Source organism: Macrosteles quadrilineatus, unplaced genomic scaffold (assembly GCF_028750875.1).
Source record: "Macrosteles quadrilineatus isolate MER2022 unplaced genomic scaffold, UCM_ALF_1.0 Scaffold_1__1_contigs__length_201487025, whole genome shotgun sequence".
NCBI classification, from domain to species: Eukaryota; Metazoa; Arthropoda; class Insecta; order Hemiptera; family Cicadellidae; genus Macrosteles; species Macrosteles quadrilineatus.
This window is the reverse complement of record NW_026542594.1, coordinates 37484330-37502165: the sequence shown is the minus strand read 5'-3', so window position 1 is coordinate 37502165 and position 17836 is coordinate 37484330.

Genomic DNA, 17836 nt, shown 5'->3' with positions numbered 1-17836 from the left:
CATTCCATCCATCCTTTTTTTCCTATATAATAATTGTTTCTATGCCGAACTGTTACGCCACTAGAGCACGCTAAAATTGGTCAGAAGAACAAAAAATGAAAATAACCCTAACCGTTTTACAAAGGTTTTACATTAGGTTTAACTATTTATTCATGATAATGAACTGAAACACACTTGATATACCTCTGCCAAGATGTATGACTGGCTGCTGGAACATTTCCCGTTCCCACAAAACCCCAATTTATTTTCTCTCAGCACAGGGATGTTGCTGGCCAAGGGGTTGACTGCTGTAGTGTTTAATAAAAAGGATGAAAGACATTGAAAGAGTTGTAGATAACTTTAACTTTGGTAACGTCAAACTCAAACGAGCAGACCGTGTCCAGTCACTTGCCATAATAAACAACGCGATGAAAGTAGGGAATTCCTACCCGTAAACCCCACCACATTGTTTCAACGTATCAGCGTCGCTAAGAATTCTGATGAAAAACTAAAACACGTCTTATCCTACGACCTGGGTCCATACTCTTTCTCATTGTTTGATAATAAAGGTTTGCGCAAGGAACCAAATCCAATCTTTATAGGTCTAAAGCACTTGTCCCCATTGAAAACAAGCACTTCCATAGTCAAGTGCAGTATGTTACTGATGGTGGGTTCCTACTACACAAAGGTTATGGCCACATCATCAACCTTTTTCTAAAATATGTAACAGATACACTTACAACATTATAACCAAATAGAGGGCTCAGACAAGTTGTTTTTGACGGCTACCCTGAATTGTTGTGCAAGGTGGAACAAAAAGTTCCAAACGACTGAAAAGAGCAATAACAACTATTTCTGTAGACATTCTCTTCGATGAAACTATGACCCCAACCACAACGAAAAAAAATCTCCTAGCCAACCCTAATAACAAGGAAAGACTTATTTCCATGATAACAAGTAAGATGATCTCTTAAAAAATATCTTGGAAACAACATCTGAAAATGGGGACACATTGATAGTGACAGATGCCCTGTCATTGGCTAGCACTAATGAGAACGTTGTCGTTGTTGGAGAGGATGTTGACTTATTAATTATTCTAATCAGTTTGTGTAAGGAAAAAAGTTTTCTTCTTGAAGCCAGGAAAGGGATAAACTTAATCGACAACATACCCTCCACTCCTTGCTGTAACGAAGCAAACTGTAGCTGAGAATATTCAAATATAATCTTGGTCCTCAGTTTCTTGCCCTTGAGTAAGCCTTATAAGCAAATGAGGATGTGGAAGAAGATGCTTTTTCTCTCCTCTTGGGCCCACCAAAAAAAGGATGGATGGAATGCCAACCTTCAATTGAATCCGAAGAGTGTGAATTACTTGATCCTACCAACCAACCTATTGCTATTCATGAGGTTATTACCATAAAAAAAAAAAAAAATCACCATTTTCTCCAATTTAGTTTTAAAAGACGGATATTTCTTTAAGGTGGAGGCTAGTGGTCAGTGGACACACTAGTTTGTTTATTTTTAAGTGTTTTAGATTATTATCCAGAATAAATTGTTAAAATTGTCGAAACATGGGTGGTTTCCATGGAAACCTAATGTAAAACGGCAGCATTTAGCGATTGTTTTAATTTTTTGTTCTTCTGGCCATTTTTAGCCTGCTCTAGTGGCGTAACGGTTCGTCATAGAAACAAATATTATATAGGAAACTTGTACTTCAATTTTACGAAGCAAGTTCTTAACTGCCACTTATATTCCTAATATGCCTAGCCTACTTGTGAAGATAAACATTTTAAATGGCTTTCGTTTTTAACTAGGACAAATTAGAAACTTACTACCTTTTGTACATATATAATCAACTTCTTTACCAAGTTTGAATCATTCACAAAAGGGGGAGAAAAATAAGGAACGCTTTTGTAAAAATCACATTCAGGCAGGCAGAAAGTTCAACTGTATGATGGCTGTTAGATAACTCATTTGATTTCAGTTTGATGACTAACAACTGTAATACTAATAAAGGAGTTTTTTTTTTGTGATAAGTCATGTACCCGCAACGTTATTTTAATTGTTACACGAATCAGTCTCAAGCCCAACATTTAAGGTGTAAATTTTTCTTAACCTTCTAAATATTCTGATTTAACATAAATACTAGAGAAAATATAAGTTTCATTAAAAATGTAATTAGTGATACCTTAGTATGTGCAAGTAAAACAGTGAATTCTTGTAGAGATGTGAAGGGACAAGGTTTGGCGTATCATAAAAGTTTGCTTTTAGTTTCTTTTCGACGTTTGCACACGTTGGAGTCAAAGTTGTGCTATCCTATAGAGACTTGTGATACACAGTAAAACACACTTTCTGTTTATCTCTTAAGAGAATCTTTATCATCCCGTTCAATGCTTCCTCTAAAAGATTTGACAAATTGTATGCAACGCCAAATTAATTGGTATCATATAACAACAACTGAAATATGTAGTAACCTTAAGTTTACAATAACATCACGATCATGACAGAGAGCTTGAAGTAAATTATCTACTGCATATTACATGTTTATACATGTCATATTGTTATACTTCGCATTGACTAAACGAATGTAATGTAATAAAGGTAAAATAATGTAATGTGAAAAATTTTATTTTTCTTAAGTATAAGAGATCAAATAAAATCTTCATTAGAGTATAACATAGATAAATATTATGGTTCTGTGTGAACTATTTCAAAATGGTCCCAATCCTGAAATATGTATAGCAATATAACCGTATCAATATCGGGAGAAAATAATCGATATACATGAAACAATTAAAACATAACATAATATTCCATTGAAAAGGCATGAGATCGATAGTGCCTTAACTATATTTCACGCATGAAATAACAGTGTAATGAATAATACGCAATTTTAAACGTTTATACTGTATATAAAAGGTAAATGGTTGTTTCTTTGGTTGTAATAAAGCTATTTCATAAACAGGCTAAGTATGTAGAACTTTTCGCTACTTCCATTACAAACCGCTTTTGTCAGGTAGGTTTGAAGAATTGGGTATCCCAGGAATAGAATAAGTCATTATACAAACCGAGAGTGGTTGTTGAATCAGTAATCAGTGATCAGTACCGGCCGTGCAGATTGGCGCTTTTATAATTTATATCGACAGTATCAATCTACGCCACCCTATATTACTCGCAGAATAGATCCCCAGTAGTGTATTTGTTTTTTTTTTTAATTTCTCAGGTTCCTACACGCACACATTCTGCTGGGGATTACATTTCATCCTGGGGGATTACACGGGCAGTGACCACCAGTACATAATTGTCGATGTCCTGGATGGTCATCAGAGACAAGTAGCCGCGTTTCAAATTGCCCGTTCGCTGGAATTAAAAACAAATGGACGTAACAAAATGCAATGAAGCCATCTTACGAGCAACTAGCGTGGTTCACGCAGAGGCGGTAGTTACATCCATGATGGGACTGATCGTCTCGGCTTGCGATGAGTCTATGCCTCGAAGGAGATCCCGGTGCAATAAGCGACCTGTGTACTGGTGGACTACCCGGAGAAGTCCTCAAGAAGGTTTTGACTACTAACCCCTTGATCCTTTGGCGCATGTACAACGCCTGCCTAGTTGAAGGAGTTTTCCCCTCGTGCTGGAAAACAGCTAGGCTTGTGCTTGTTGGGAAGGGGAAGGGAGACTCAGACCTGCCATCCTCTTACAGACCTCTGTGTATGTAGGTTATGGCTGGCAAAGTCCTCGAGAAGTTGATCCGTTCCCGACTGAATCCAGCCGTGGTCGCTGCGGGGGACCTGTCCCCTCGCCAGTATGGATTCAGGATGGGACGATCTACGGTTGACGCTGTTGAGGAGGTGAAGGAAGCCGTATTGAGAGCTGAGGATTTTAACCATTACTCTCGTAGGGTTGTTCTGCTCGTAACACTCGATGTGCGAAACGCATTTAATTCCGCGAGGTGGTGCAATATACCGGATGCTCTGGAGAACACCTTCCACGTCCGGCATACCTCATGCGTATCATAGAGGATTATCTCCGGTTCCGCCTCCTCATATATGACACTACAGAAGGCCCACGGACGATGAGTGTCACTTCCGGTGCTGCCCAAAGTTCCATACTCGGCCCAGACCTCTGGAATGTCGCGTATGACAGCCTCCTGAGGTATGAAATGCCTGAGGAAACTGTTTTGGTTGGGTACGCAGACGACGTTACAGTTTTGATAGCTGCACGTAGCGTTGAGCTGGCTCAGCTAAAGCTGATCCGAGTTATGCGTACCATAAACGAATGGATGGCAGACCACGGTCTTTCGCTTGCTTTCAACAAAACTGAGATCGTGATATTAACAAAAAACGGATTGACACCATCGTGCCGTTGAGGGAAGGGGCCGTCGAGGTCCAGACCGTTCGTTCTGCCAAATACCTTGGGGTTATGGTGGACAACAACTTTAGCTTACGGGATCAGATTTTCCCTACGGTAGACAAGGCCGCTAGGGTGGTTTCCTCTCTTAGCCGGTTGATGGCCAATGTCGGAGGGCCTCGGTCCAGCCGTAGAAGGCTGTTAATGTCTTCTGTCCAGTCCGTGCTCTTGTACGGTGCTGAGGTGTGGGCAGACGCTCTCAATAAGGAGGTATATAGGATGCGGCTCGCCCTAGTGCAGCGTCAGGCAGCACTAAGAGTTGCATCCACCTACCGAACAGTATCCTGCCGTCCTGGTGGTTGCTGGAGTTATCCCCGTCAAACTTTTGGCGGCGGAGAGAATGACAATTTATCAGCGCCGTGGGGAGGACCAGGCACGAATAGAGGAACGCACCCGCACCTACTAGCTGTGGCAGGAGAGCTGGGAACAGGAGACTCGGGGACGCTGGACCAGACGACTGATACAGCAAGTCCAACCTTGGGTTAATCGGCGGTGAGGAGAAGTGAACTTCTACCTTACCCAATTTCTGATGGGTCACGGCTTTTCCGGTCGTACCTGTTCAGGATTCGGGTTTTTTATTCTTAACTAAAAAATGTTTGCTAATTGGTTACTATGTGTTTCACTGTCAATTGCTGATTTAGTACTAAATATAATAATTTGTCTTAATAAGTACACATATTTTTACTACAATAAACTTTATAATAAGACTTAGCAAAAGGGCCTACATACGTTACACTTAAGTTTTTGACAAACAATTTTTAAGAATCGGTCTATTGTTAACGACTGAGAAGGCCAGGCGTTTCATAATCCTTCATGTATTATGCATTATAGACTATAGATTATACCCGGTGTTTGGATTTAATTAGTATAAGCTAAAAGTTTCCTACTCAATAAAACATGGAACATAATCTAGGTTATGACCCCTCCGTAGTCCAATAATTAAATTGGAAGTTATTGAATTAGTTACTATTAGTTTTCCTTACAATTCAATGACATAAATTAATACCAAGCACTGCACTTTCTTTGATAGAGAAAGAAATTGTTGGCATTGAAATGCCTATTACCAATTAAATTATAGTAAATGAGCAAAACCTTTAGATGATATGAAGAGGAGCAATATTTAAGCACAACAGTCATAGTACGTGCATGCCTTTAATTTAAGACCAAAATTATGAAAATCAGTAGGGTAGAAGAGCCCAACGAACTCGGGAAAGAAAAATCTAATTTAACTCCCATAAGAAATGTACAGGGAGGAAGTTCCTTTTGGACATAACTCAAAATATACTTTAGATAAATGAACGCCGGTGCTTGATAGCAAATCTGTGAGTGCAAACTTTTAATTTAAGACCAAAATTAGGAAAATTGGTCGGGTAGAAGAGCTAATCCGACTCGGAAAAGAAAAACAATTTTTTTCAATATGTGGATTCAAAACCTTCATAGACTATATCTCAATAAATAACGGGTTTAACAAAAAATGTAATTACAAAGTTTGTTTGCCTTCAGTTAGGAGTAAAATGAGCTTTACAAAATGAAAATCGGACCACTGGGTAAGGAGATACGTATTACCAAATAATATAGCAATTTAGCGGCCTTTGGCTCCCATTAGGTGTTAAACACAGCCCCACAACAAAACTTAGGGGACATATAAGTGCACACGGAACATGACCTAGGGTCTACACTAAGATAAGTTTTAATATAGCTTCTCAGAAGAAAATTATTAAGATTTACTAGAGCAAAACAGATGGCACATACTTCATATGATCGCACTGTCCCCAAAATGATCAATGTACTCCATTTTCAAAAGGTCATTTTTCCGATACATTAGGATTCATTATATTTTGATTAAGTGATTTTACAGAATATGAGCTATTGCTCAGGAGGCAACTAGAACTATTCTTTGTAAACTAATATCTCGCAATATTTTTACCAAAACACTGTTTTTAGCAGAACATATTTGAAACATTTATAGGATATTTATAACAAGATATAAAAACCTTAGCCTAGTGACTTGATCGTTTGAATAAAATGTTACTGACTTCAAAGCTTTTAAATCCCTTAAAAGCGGGTGATCAGAAAATCCGATTTGTCTATTGCGGTCTTATTTCTCGTCTTATACATCAAGCGGTTTTTATTTTGTTTAGTAAAGCAATGATACAAAACTTCATCTCTTTTCATTTTCCTTTGTTAAAATGAAAGTCGTCAGAGGATCAATTTCTTTCTATAATACTATTAAAAATTTTTTAGATGTTCCCTTGTTATTTATTTTTTAGTTTTTTTTTTATTATTTATAAACTACTAAAATGTATGTGAAGCACGATTACCTAACCACCCTTTGCGATTCCCTATGGTGTATCCTTTACTGTTTCTCTATGGATATGAAGGGTAGTTTCAAGGTTTGTATCAAATTCTACACAAGAGCTCTCCCCAAGTGATGGTAAATTGTTTCTTCAATAAATTGTTAATTTGTTACCGAGGATTAAGGGACAACGGCTGGAACTCAGTAGAAGTAAACAATGAAAAACAACACTACAAAATCATATAGGCAACATTCGGAGATAGTAGAAATAGTGTGACACATTACCCATGATCATTTAAGTTATATTCTGTAACTATGTTTAAAATAAATCTAATTGTTTACAACTGCAGATTTGAAAATATCTGGTTGTTCTCCTATATGAGCTTGCCATCTGTGTTATCAAAGGTTAACTGATTTGTAGCACCTCCTCCAACAACTATTTATCAGACAATTTCAAATAAATCTGGCTAAATTAGTCAGTTGTTGAAATGACAATAATTCTATGTACTAGATTTAATATGTATTTCAGTTAGGGGATAAATTATTTTATTGTGATATAGAATAAACGTTTTACTAATTAAGTCTTGTGTTTATTTAAAACATATTTTAAAACGTCACTTGTTTACTTAAATTGCAAAATGTATAACCCTAGACACTCCAACTGGCAAAGGAGGTTGATATTTACAGTATAATTATTTATGTTACAGGATGAAACCACACAAGCAAAAACCAACTCAATTATAGCTCTTTAACCCCCGTTGTTTAATCTTAATTATATCACAATAGCGACAAACATTGTGGTAAAGTTTCAATGTTCATTTTATGCATCTGATAGAGCCATTAAATTTCTGGTAATGGTAAGAACTAACGGAATTGCTAACTTTACGGTCACAAATTACAAGATTGAGGTCTGTGGAGATAGCGTGTTGACGGTAGTAAACTCTACCTTACCATTAACATTGTAATTTGCTTTTCTAAGTGCAAACAACAAATATGTTCTTACTTTCAAAGTTTGAGTTAATGCTATTAGAAGCTTTGAAATTCCACAGAAAAATCAAATGAACATTTCTAATTTGTGTTAGTAAATTGATTTAGTTGATAATCTAATCCATATATTAAGGTAAGTAATAGGGACACTTTCACTGTTAAGATAAAAATAACTGTTTAAAAATCTTCTAGAAAACCATACATCGTTTTCATGTATATTATATTTTAAATGTTTATCATCATCTCTTATAAACAACATTACGGCATCGAAGTCTTAAGGTGCTTTGTTAATGTCACGACACATTCTTTGGAGGTTTTGTAGTTAAGTTTGTAAATGTTTTTCGTGCACCTTTTGTGTATTGCATATGAAACACTAGTAACTGGTATCTAGTTAGTCTTACTTGTTAGAAATACAGAATCAGAAAGTTAAAGTCTAACTTGAGGAACTAAAAATGGTCGATTCATCTTGGCTCAACACTATTTAAAATTGTTTAATCAATGATAGTTTCATATAGTACATTTTAATCAAGATTTGAAACTTATCGTTTTCAAACTTCACAGTAAGAAGAAAGGAATTACAAACATTTCAGCCTTATCTGTTGTCTCTTCTTGTAAGGTTTGCATTAAGGATCCACATTACTCAGAACTATAAACATTTTTACACATAGTTTTACACATAGTTTTACAGTGAGTTTGAATCCCCGCCTTGATAAACCTTTTCTTTACCTGGAAACAGTATATTGTTTTTTTAAATAGTTTTGCTTAACCTCTTAATGTCCACCTCGTATAAGCACGGGCGGAAATCAGGGCTAACCGCATAAAATCAAACCATGCATAAGCACCTGCAATAAAAGTTAAACTACCCATATCAGACATGAACTTCCTCAATAGGTAACAGACCAACCCAATCGCCTATTATAAGGGTAGCTATACAGGTAGTTTAGTTCATATCCATTCGCTATAAGCTATAACTGGAGCCTGATATCCCTGAGGCCCGATCATCAGTCTATTATTTTTTGTGCATAATTGCATTAAAACGGTATGTTTTGACATCAGTCACTTTTGTAATTATACCACAAATAAAACATGATGAGTATTAATGTCGTACCATCAACATAAAATTGTCTCAAATTACCTTGTTTTGTAGACAAAAATGTTAACTTACAAATGGCTCGGTAGTTATATCTCTGATTGTGTGCGTTTTAGTGTAAAAGAAGATATAGTCAATGTTGTGGACAATTAAATTTCCTGTAATTATGTTTCATATTTTGTTTCTACGACTTATAGCTATGAAAATATTCACATATAAAAAGGGAAAAAATCCAATTTTTCCGAAATTTTTTAATAGGCTACTTATAACTTGGGATCGCTGTAGTTCAGCAATGGAAAACAAGTATCACAATGAAATTTGTAGGGAATTTAATTACCTGCAAAATTATTCTATTTTTAATTGCCTAGAAGGGGGGGGGGCTAAAAAAACCAACAAAACCAATTAAAACAATGGGTCTATCTTTTCGCTTTTGTGACTCCACATTTTATCCAAAAACATTCACAAATTATTTTTTATTTTGGCTTGAATTTTATTTAATAAATACCTCCGCCGGAGCAAACCTGTAGACCAAGCTAATTTCCATTTTTCTGACTGGATTTCTACCTAAATATTCTCTAAAAACTTTCAGATCTAGCTCCTATTTAAATAACATTAATTTTAATGAGTACTTAGGTTTGCTGCTACAGGCAAGTTATGTATTGAGGTGTGTGTATTTTTTTTATATTGAAATGTGATAGTTTGGTGTAAAATAAATAATAATGCTAAATTTGATAAAAATATATCCACAAACAAGCAATTGTAACAGTTTATTATTATCCATAAGAACAACACGGAGATTTGAAATGCAACTTTTTGGAATTTTTTCCTTAAACGATCAGCATACAAGATCGAATAAAATACTTCTAACTATTTCAACACTATTTCTTCTTTAAGTTCGACAACAAAATATTAAACAAAATTATAAGAATATTAATTGGGAATATTAATATAAGAGATATATGCGAAAATTTTAAGAAAGTGCCGATTATATGAGATTTTCCAATATGGCGGTGGGCGCGAAGGGGGTAAAATATTGCATTTTGCATTTTAAATACCCCCGCCGCAGCAAACCTGCAGACTAAGCGAATTTCCATTTGACTGATTGGATTTACACTGAAATGTCTACTTAAAAATATAACATTTATTCCCGATTTAAATAGAATTAGTTTAACAAGTACTTAGGTTTGCTGCATCAGGGAGGGTAAAATTGTTTTTTTTTTGTAAAATGTTAATAGTTAGTAAGAAATAAAAACATTTTCCAAATTTGATCAAAATATGTTCATAAACAAGCAAACTACAACAGTTTACTTATTCTCCATAAGAATAACATGGGAATTTTAAATTAACAATTTTTTGGAATTTTCTCTGTAACCGTTAGGCGCATAATAACGCTTCAATATACTAAATTATTTGTTTTTTTTTAAGCTCTACAAAATGGTTTGGAAATAAATTGCAAAATTTTAAGTTTTTTGGGTCAAAAATGGGAAAACCCAATTTTTACCCCATAAAACCCCCCAGTAAACACCCGTTCCCATGGTCCGATCATGCTGGATCGCGAACTCGTTCGAATAAACGTAGGTTTACACGTTTGTACCAAGTTTCATCAAGATCGGATCATTTTTGCTTGAGTTATCGTGCTGACGGACACACATATATATATATATATAAATATATATATATATATGAATTTGAACGGATGGTGTTTTTGGCCTCTAGGGACCTCAAAACGAAAAAAAAAATCGGTCCCGCGTCCAGGTCTTACCATGAGTACTGCGGTAATAGCTTATTCCCTATATGGGAAATTCGCTAAAAATTATAAGAATATTAATTGTCTACAAAATTTGCTATATCTTCTTTTACACTAAAACGCACCAAAACAGAGATATATGCGAAAATTTTAAGAAAGTGCCGATTATATGAGATTTTCCAATATGGCGGTGGGCGCGAAGGGGGTAAAATATTGCATTTTGCATTTTAAATGCCTACTTACCATCCTAGACAACATATACAAAATTTAGAACTACCTAGGAGTTAAGTATTAAATAATACTACCTCGTTTATAAGTTAACAGACGAGTTAACTGGATTATTTCTTCTTGCTGGGCGTTTTTATATTATCACCAAATTATTTTACTACGAAGGGTTTCATGTTTTTATTAATCTATATATTGAATATTATTGGGTTTTCTTTTCCGAGTCGGTTTGGCTCTTCCACCCAACCGATTTCCATACTTTTAGTCTTAAATTAAAGGCATGCGGACACAGATTTGCCATCTAGCATCATCATTCATTTATCTACTGCATGACCCGTCAAAACGCGTATATTTTTTAGATTTCTTCATAAGATGTATTTTACCACTTTTAAATACAGTCTCCTTTATGTTTTGGTCTAATAACCTTCATTCACATACCAGCTGTCATTTGAGGTATTGATTAATAAGATCCGACGTACCTACAGCACGCTGCTGAATCACGAACAATCCAAATATTGTAAAAAAATTGAGTTATTTATCATCGATTGATAAGTATATATATTGCTATAGGTATATATATTGATTAGTAGGTAGTATATTGAAGCGTTACTATGCGCCTAATGGTTACGGAGAAAATTCAAAAAAAAAATTTAAATTTAAAATTCCCATGTTATTCTTATGGAGAAAAAGTCAACTGTTATAGTTTACTTATTTATGAACATATTTTGATAAAATTTGGAAAATACATTCAATTCTTACTAAACTACAGTATTACCGTTTTCAACAAAAAGCAATTTTTATCCTCCCTGTTGCAGCAAACCTAAGTACCCGTTAAACTAATTATAACTTATTTAAATAGGGAATAAATGTGATAATTTTAAGGAGACATTTGAGAGTAATTCCAATCAGGCAAATGGAATTCGCTTAGTCTGCAGGTTTGCTGTGGCGTGGGTATTTTTATTTTCCTCACTGAAGAATAAGTTTGACCGGCTCAATTTGAGTGTATGAAGAACATATTGTATACTATGTCAGAATATACAGTATGTTTAAGGAAAGTGATTTGATAGATATTTATTTAAGTAGCAATCTTTATATTAACCTATACACTTCAAAACAACATTTATAGAAACATTATACTCCTTCTTACATATTTTCAATTTTAAACTGCTATTTAAATATAGGTTTCGTGTTTTATAAACATTTAAAACATGTTCTTATAAATTCCCCTAAGTTAAATTAATCGTCACTAGTAAAGTCCTATGGTAAAATGTGACCCTATCTGATACAAGAATATGTGCGGGGTATCTCTTGTCCCAACACGACATCAAAGCTCTGAATACAGACTGAGCATGACTTCAGACATTACAGAGGCAATTGTTTACCTGAGGCTATCATCAGCATTACCATTCCACCACGGAGCTATCAGCAATCATCATCAGCATTATCCTTCCACTGTGTATTATCAGCAACCATCTTAAGTACTGAAAACAATTTAAAGATCCTGAGAAAGATATACCTATAAGACTAGTAGGCCAATACATTTTAAATCCTTTTTATTCCAAAAGCTTTTAAAATTAAGGCTATTACTTTTTAAGACAAATTTAAGATATACACCATCACAATAGCAATTTGAAAACAATAAATGTAATGTTCTCAATATTACAGGGTTGTCCGTAAATTAAGGTCATCGTCAAGATCCTAACGCACCTAAGCTGGTTAAAATCTGAGACTAACGTCGTGTCCCTCACTTTATGCATTATTAGCCGGTTTTCACTTCTTTGGGAGTCTCAACAACAAAAAAATCGCAAAATAAAATTGAAAAATCAGGCTAAGTATGCAGTCAAATTCTGTGATACGGTTTATGTAGTCTCCTAGTTATCTCCAATTGAACTGTCAACCAGTTGACAGATGTAAAATGAGTAAGGTGTTAGAAGTAGAAAATATGCAGAAGGATGGAGGTCAAAGGTTCACAAACATTTGCACCATATTTTGTATGGTATAGGCTGACTGAAGACAACCGTGAGGCTCATTAATGGTAGTGACTATAGATAATGTCCTGCGTCTGACTGTACGTGAGGTATTGCCTGTCAGGCTAATAGAAATCTCTTTCAGGCTGCCATGCACAACAGTAAACTTTGGTTGGTTCTTTACACACCGGCCAGCAAGCAAAGTTTCTTGACTCTAATAACTGTCCCAGGGGAGAGCTGATGGACACATTCAGACGGTTTCGTTGTGCGATTAAGAACGACTCTCTGTGGAAACTTTAAACCACACATGCACATTTTATAAATCAAACACTTATCCCAAACAGTCATATCTGTCGATTGGAAACAGATCTTAACAGGATTTGAGCATCTCCTAAATAAACTTAATCACAGAACGTGATTTATAGTTGAAAGGACACGTCATTTTATTCAAAACGTTTACTATGATAATGACTGGATTAATTAATCCACAGTGAAGGGAACCTACTATGATAGTAGTAGAAGAGACTATTTAAGAAACTCAGAATGGGTCTCAGCATTGACCTAGCTTCCTTGGCTGCAACCTGAGAACTCGATGGAGCATCAACGGAAAACACATGTATATATTAAATTGGAGTTTAAGTTTATAATATATCTCACAGAACTTAGAATTTAGGTAACATAAATTTACTGTTAGTGAAAAATAAAGAACTATATATAAGTGATCCATGCATGTACACATATGTCGTAAAACAATAAATTAATAAAATAGTAGTAATTAAATCATTTCCATAAGGACCTATGCGTTTGAGTTTGTATATAAGGTCGAGGAGGTTAGATTCTACTGTGACCACAAGTGACAACCACAAAGCCATTGTAATTACTACAGGATGCTAACATAGGCTCAATCACTGGCAAGGCTATTGCTTGAATATCTGAAGTGCAAAGAACATTCGTAATTCATTTATTTATTTTTATTAACTACGATTAAAAATTTATTATTAAAGCCATAATGGTGCTTTTAATTTATTTTATTGACCATTTGCAACATAAACAATTATATATTTTAGTATAAATCAGTTATGGCTCATCTGCTATTTCTACAAAAATTATTACATAAAACAGCGCACATACAGTTAATCAATCCCATTTTTTCTTTTTAAATACATACTAGCGAACCTGGCGCACGTAATCGTGCACAATCTAGACATAGAGAATGAGGATTTGTATTGATCTTTATTATTTGGCGTTTTCTGGTTTCTTGGTTTTGTTGGGAAAGCCTAATTGATTTCGCAGTTTAAGTGCCATTTTTGCAGTTTTTTTGTGAAAGTTAGTAAAAGGTTCTCTTTTGATTAAATTGATGATTACCTAAATGATAAACCAAAGCCCCTCGTTCCCATCACCACCTCTGGCTTAAGTCTGGGGCTGAATAATTGCCAGGCTGATTGCCCGTGAAAAATGTTCTTCCTTCTGAGGCTTAGGCTACTTTTAATCTTTGTCCAGACACACTATGTGTCCAAAACCCTAACAGCATGGCTCCCTTCCTCTTACCGCCCTGAGTGACAGGGATCTTTGGGATTCGCTCTAACCGTTCCTCTCTTCTTCGTGAAGAAGTTTTTATTCTTATCTTTCTTTGTTTTTAGCGAATTTCCCTGTATTAGCTATTACCGTAGGTCTCATGGTAAGACCTGGACCGATTAACTTTTTTTATTTTGATGTCCCCAGAGGCCAAAAACACCATTCGCCATATACATATGTGTGTGTGTGTGTGTGTGTCCATCCGCACGATAACTTGAGTAATTTTTTCCCGATTTTGATAAAATTTGGTTTGAAGGTGTAAGGCGGGATAAACTTGAATGAGTTCGCGAACCAGCACGATCGGACCATGGGAACAGGGTTTTAATGGGGGGTTTTATGGGGTAAGAATGGGGTTTTCTAATTTTTTACCCTTAAAACACACAATTTACAAATTTTTCTCATTACCTTTTTAAAGAGTTTAAAAAGCAAATAATTTAGTATATCAAAGTGTTTTTGTACAATAATTAGTTACGGAAAAAATTCAAAAAAATGTTAATTTAAAATTCCTGTGTTATTATTACGGAGACTATTATAATATGTTGTAGTTGGCTTGTTTATGGATACATTTTGATCAAACTTGGCGTTTTCATTTATTTTATTCTAAGCTATTGATATTTTAATAAAAAAACACACTTTATTAGTTTCCCTGTAGCAGCTAACCTAGGTACTCGTTAAACATAAATGGTAATTTAATAGATTAATAATTAAAAATCAGTCCAGGCAAATGGAAATTCGCTGTCGGCAGGTTTGCTGCAGCACGGGTATTGTATGTTTCTTTTTTACATTTAAAAGCCTTTACGTATCCTTGGTTCTTTCTATTTCCCTAGCTACTTTCCTAAACGTCTCAATTAATTGTAGGTTTTATTTTCTCATCGCTAGACCTTTCCTTTCCAAGACTTCATCCTGTTCTATCCTATTTGCCTCCTGAAGTGGACAGTTCACTCGGACAAATGATATTTTGATATTTTTTTTAATAATTTAATAACTCGGACAAATGAAAACTCGGACAGTTGATTTATCTAATTATTATTAGTTATTTATCAAAACTCGGACAGTTGAAAACTCGGACAAATGATTTTTCAAATATTTTGTAATTTTTAACAAACTCGGACAGTTGAAAACTCGGACAAATGATGTGATCCCGACACATCCACAAAACTTTAATGGGTTTGGACCGCTTTCCCTTAAAATTGTTTGACTTAATTACAAAAAAGGCACTGGCGTAGATACGAGAAAAAAAACTGAAAAAAAACAAATAAACGTGACTTATGGTCTTTATTTTTTTAGCAGTTGCATATTTCCTCTTCCACCAAGTTAAATCTCAACAAATTCGCCTCGAAATTTTCCATATCCTGTGAAAAACTGCGTTTAAAACTGCATATATCCGAACGTTTCCCTTTCTTTCTCACTCTGATCCCAGCTCATTTGCCACTCATCTAATGTCTTTTCTCTTCTGGCATTCTTGCTTTCCGACGTAGTCTTACCCGTGGCCTTGTCTTCCAAAATCATAATCTATTCTTCAATGAGTAGGTTGAGAAGTATGGCTCATGTCAAAACACTAATCGTATTATACGGTGTTGCATGGTTTCCCTACTTCAACAAAACTCTTAATTGGATACATAAAAGTTTCCTTTTCAATCTTATATTCCTAGCATCCTTACCCCAGAATTCGCATCCGTAAAGCATTTCTGGCTCATCACCATCTGTACAGCGTCAAATGCTTCCCAGTCATGCCTCTATTGGCTCTGGCCTGTCCTGATATTTTCGCGAATACTTCTTCCATTTTTATGCACATAACCTTTACATGTTTTTCAAAAGTTATTCCTTTACCTACAAACAATATCACTCCTAAATCAAGCCTGACGACATATCGCTGTTTAACACAGCAATGGCGTTTTCCACCATTTTCGGGGATAAAAACATGATTATTTGATTAAAACTAAAATCAATAACTTCTGATCATTATGCTTGTGCACCTATCATAAATAATCATGCAGAAGATTGCAGGTGCAATCCCTTAAAATTGGTGAAATTGGATAAAATTATATTGTTCCTTTGGTATTGATATTCTCCACTGATTATTTTATAACAACCTGTTATTTAGTTTCAGTTAATCAAAGATCTTAAAATCACAACAAATAGTGTTACCGCTGTACTGTCAGTTTGAATTTTAAATTCATTGAACATCTGTTTAAATGTAAACACAAATGTTCTTCTTAAGAATAACATGGGAACTCTGAAAGCCACTGGGGCAGAGCCCTGATGGAATTTCAAACATTTTCTGTTCGATGTCAAATCTAAATGTCACTACCTATTCAATAACACCTTAAACATGGTCATCGGATGCATTGCAGCTTTAAAACAACTATCACAAAATTCATGTTGGCCTATTAAATATACCTATGGATTAAATCTTATATACTAAAAAACTTTTGCAAAACTTATGACAGCTAGCCTGACCATACTCCTGGACCGAATTACACGCGGTTGGTACCAATTGAAAGATATTTTCCTTTAGATATGCAGAATCCCTTTATAAATTAACATTGGCTAAAAAATAGGCACACAAATTTATTTGAAATTTCAAAACAATTAACATGGGGCTTATGGGTTGCCATGTTGGAGACGAAATAACAACAAAATATAAACAGAAAATCAAAAAAACTTTAAGAAATTCCAATCACATGTTTTATTTACAGTGTGGGGAGAAAATAGAGAAGTTTGCACAATACATACTTTGGTCGAGTTTTCGACCACGGAAAGAGCTCTCGTTTTAACTATATTGCAATCATCTTTTATTTTCATTTGTTCTAGAAGTCAGTAAGTTTTTCCCTGGATTGATTTTCAATCAAGTTCGTTCACCAAACAAGAGCAGTACAAGAGCTAGCCTATCCATCAATCACCCCGGGTCAGGCTCGTTTAGTAATACCTCCAATGCTACAATGCTAATCACCCACCTTGTTTTGGACTGTGTTCTCATGTCTAGCACGGCCAGTGTTTGTTTTGTTGTGATTGATCTTCTTGAAATAATTGTTTGATAGAAAAAATGTAGATTAAATAAAAAACACTGTGATGTGAATAAAAAATGTGTATTGAATTACTGAAACTGTTTACAAAAATTAATAATGATTAATAATATATATAGCATGTGCTAATAACATCTGTTAAACAAAGTACAAGAGAATAATTTATTTACATATCAAGAGATGAAATTAAATGCTTTTTAACAGCCAGTCTGATTTGTAAATCTGTTATGTATTTATTTGTTAACAAACATAGTACTGTACGTATTATAAGAATAAAGGAAATAATAAGTATACTACGCATATTTGTGTTACCTTAAAATAGATGAGCAATGGATACTATTTATATTATTGATTATTACTTGAAATTAATTACTATGATGTAAAATCCGTATAAGAGTATAAATAAATAAATAAAAATGCTGATGAATAAAAATAAATTACAATTTACCAAGCATTTCTCTCAGAACAACTTTCACCAATAACAACAATTAAACTAACAAATAAAAAATAGAACAATAACAAAACAGAAACAATGGA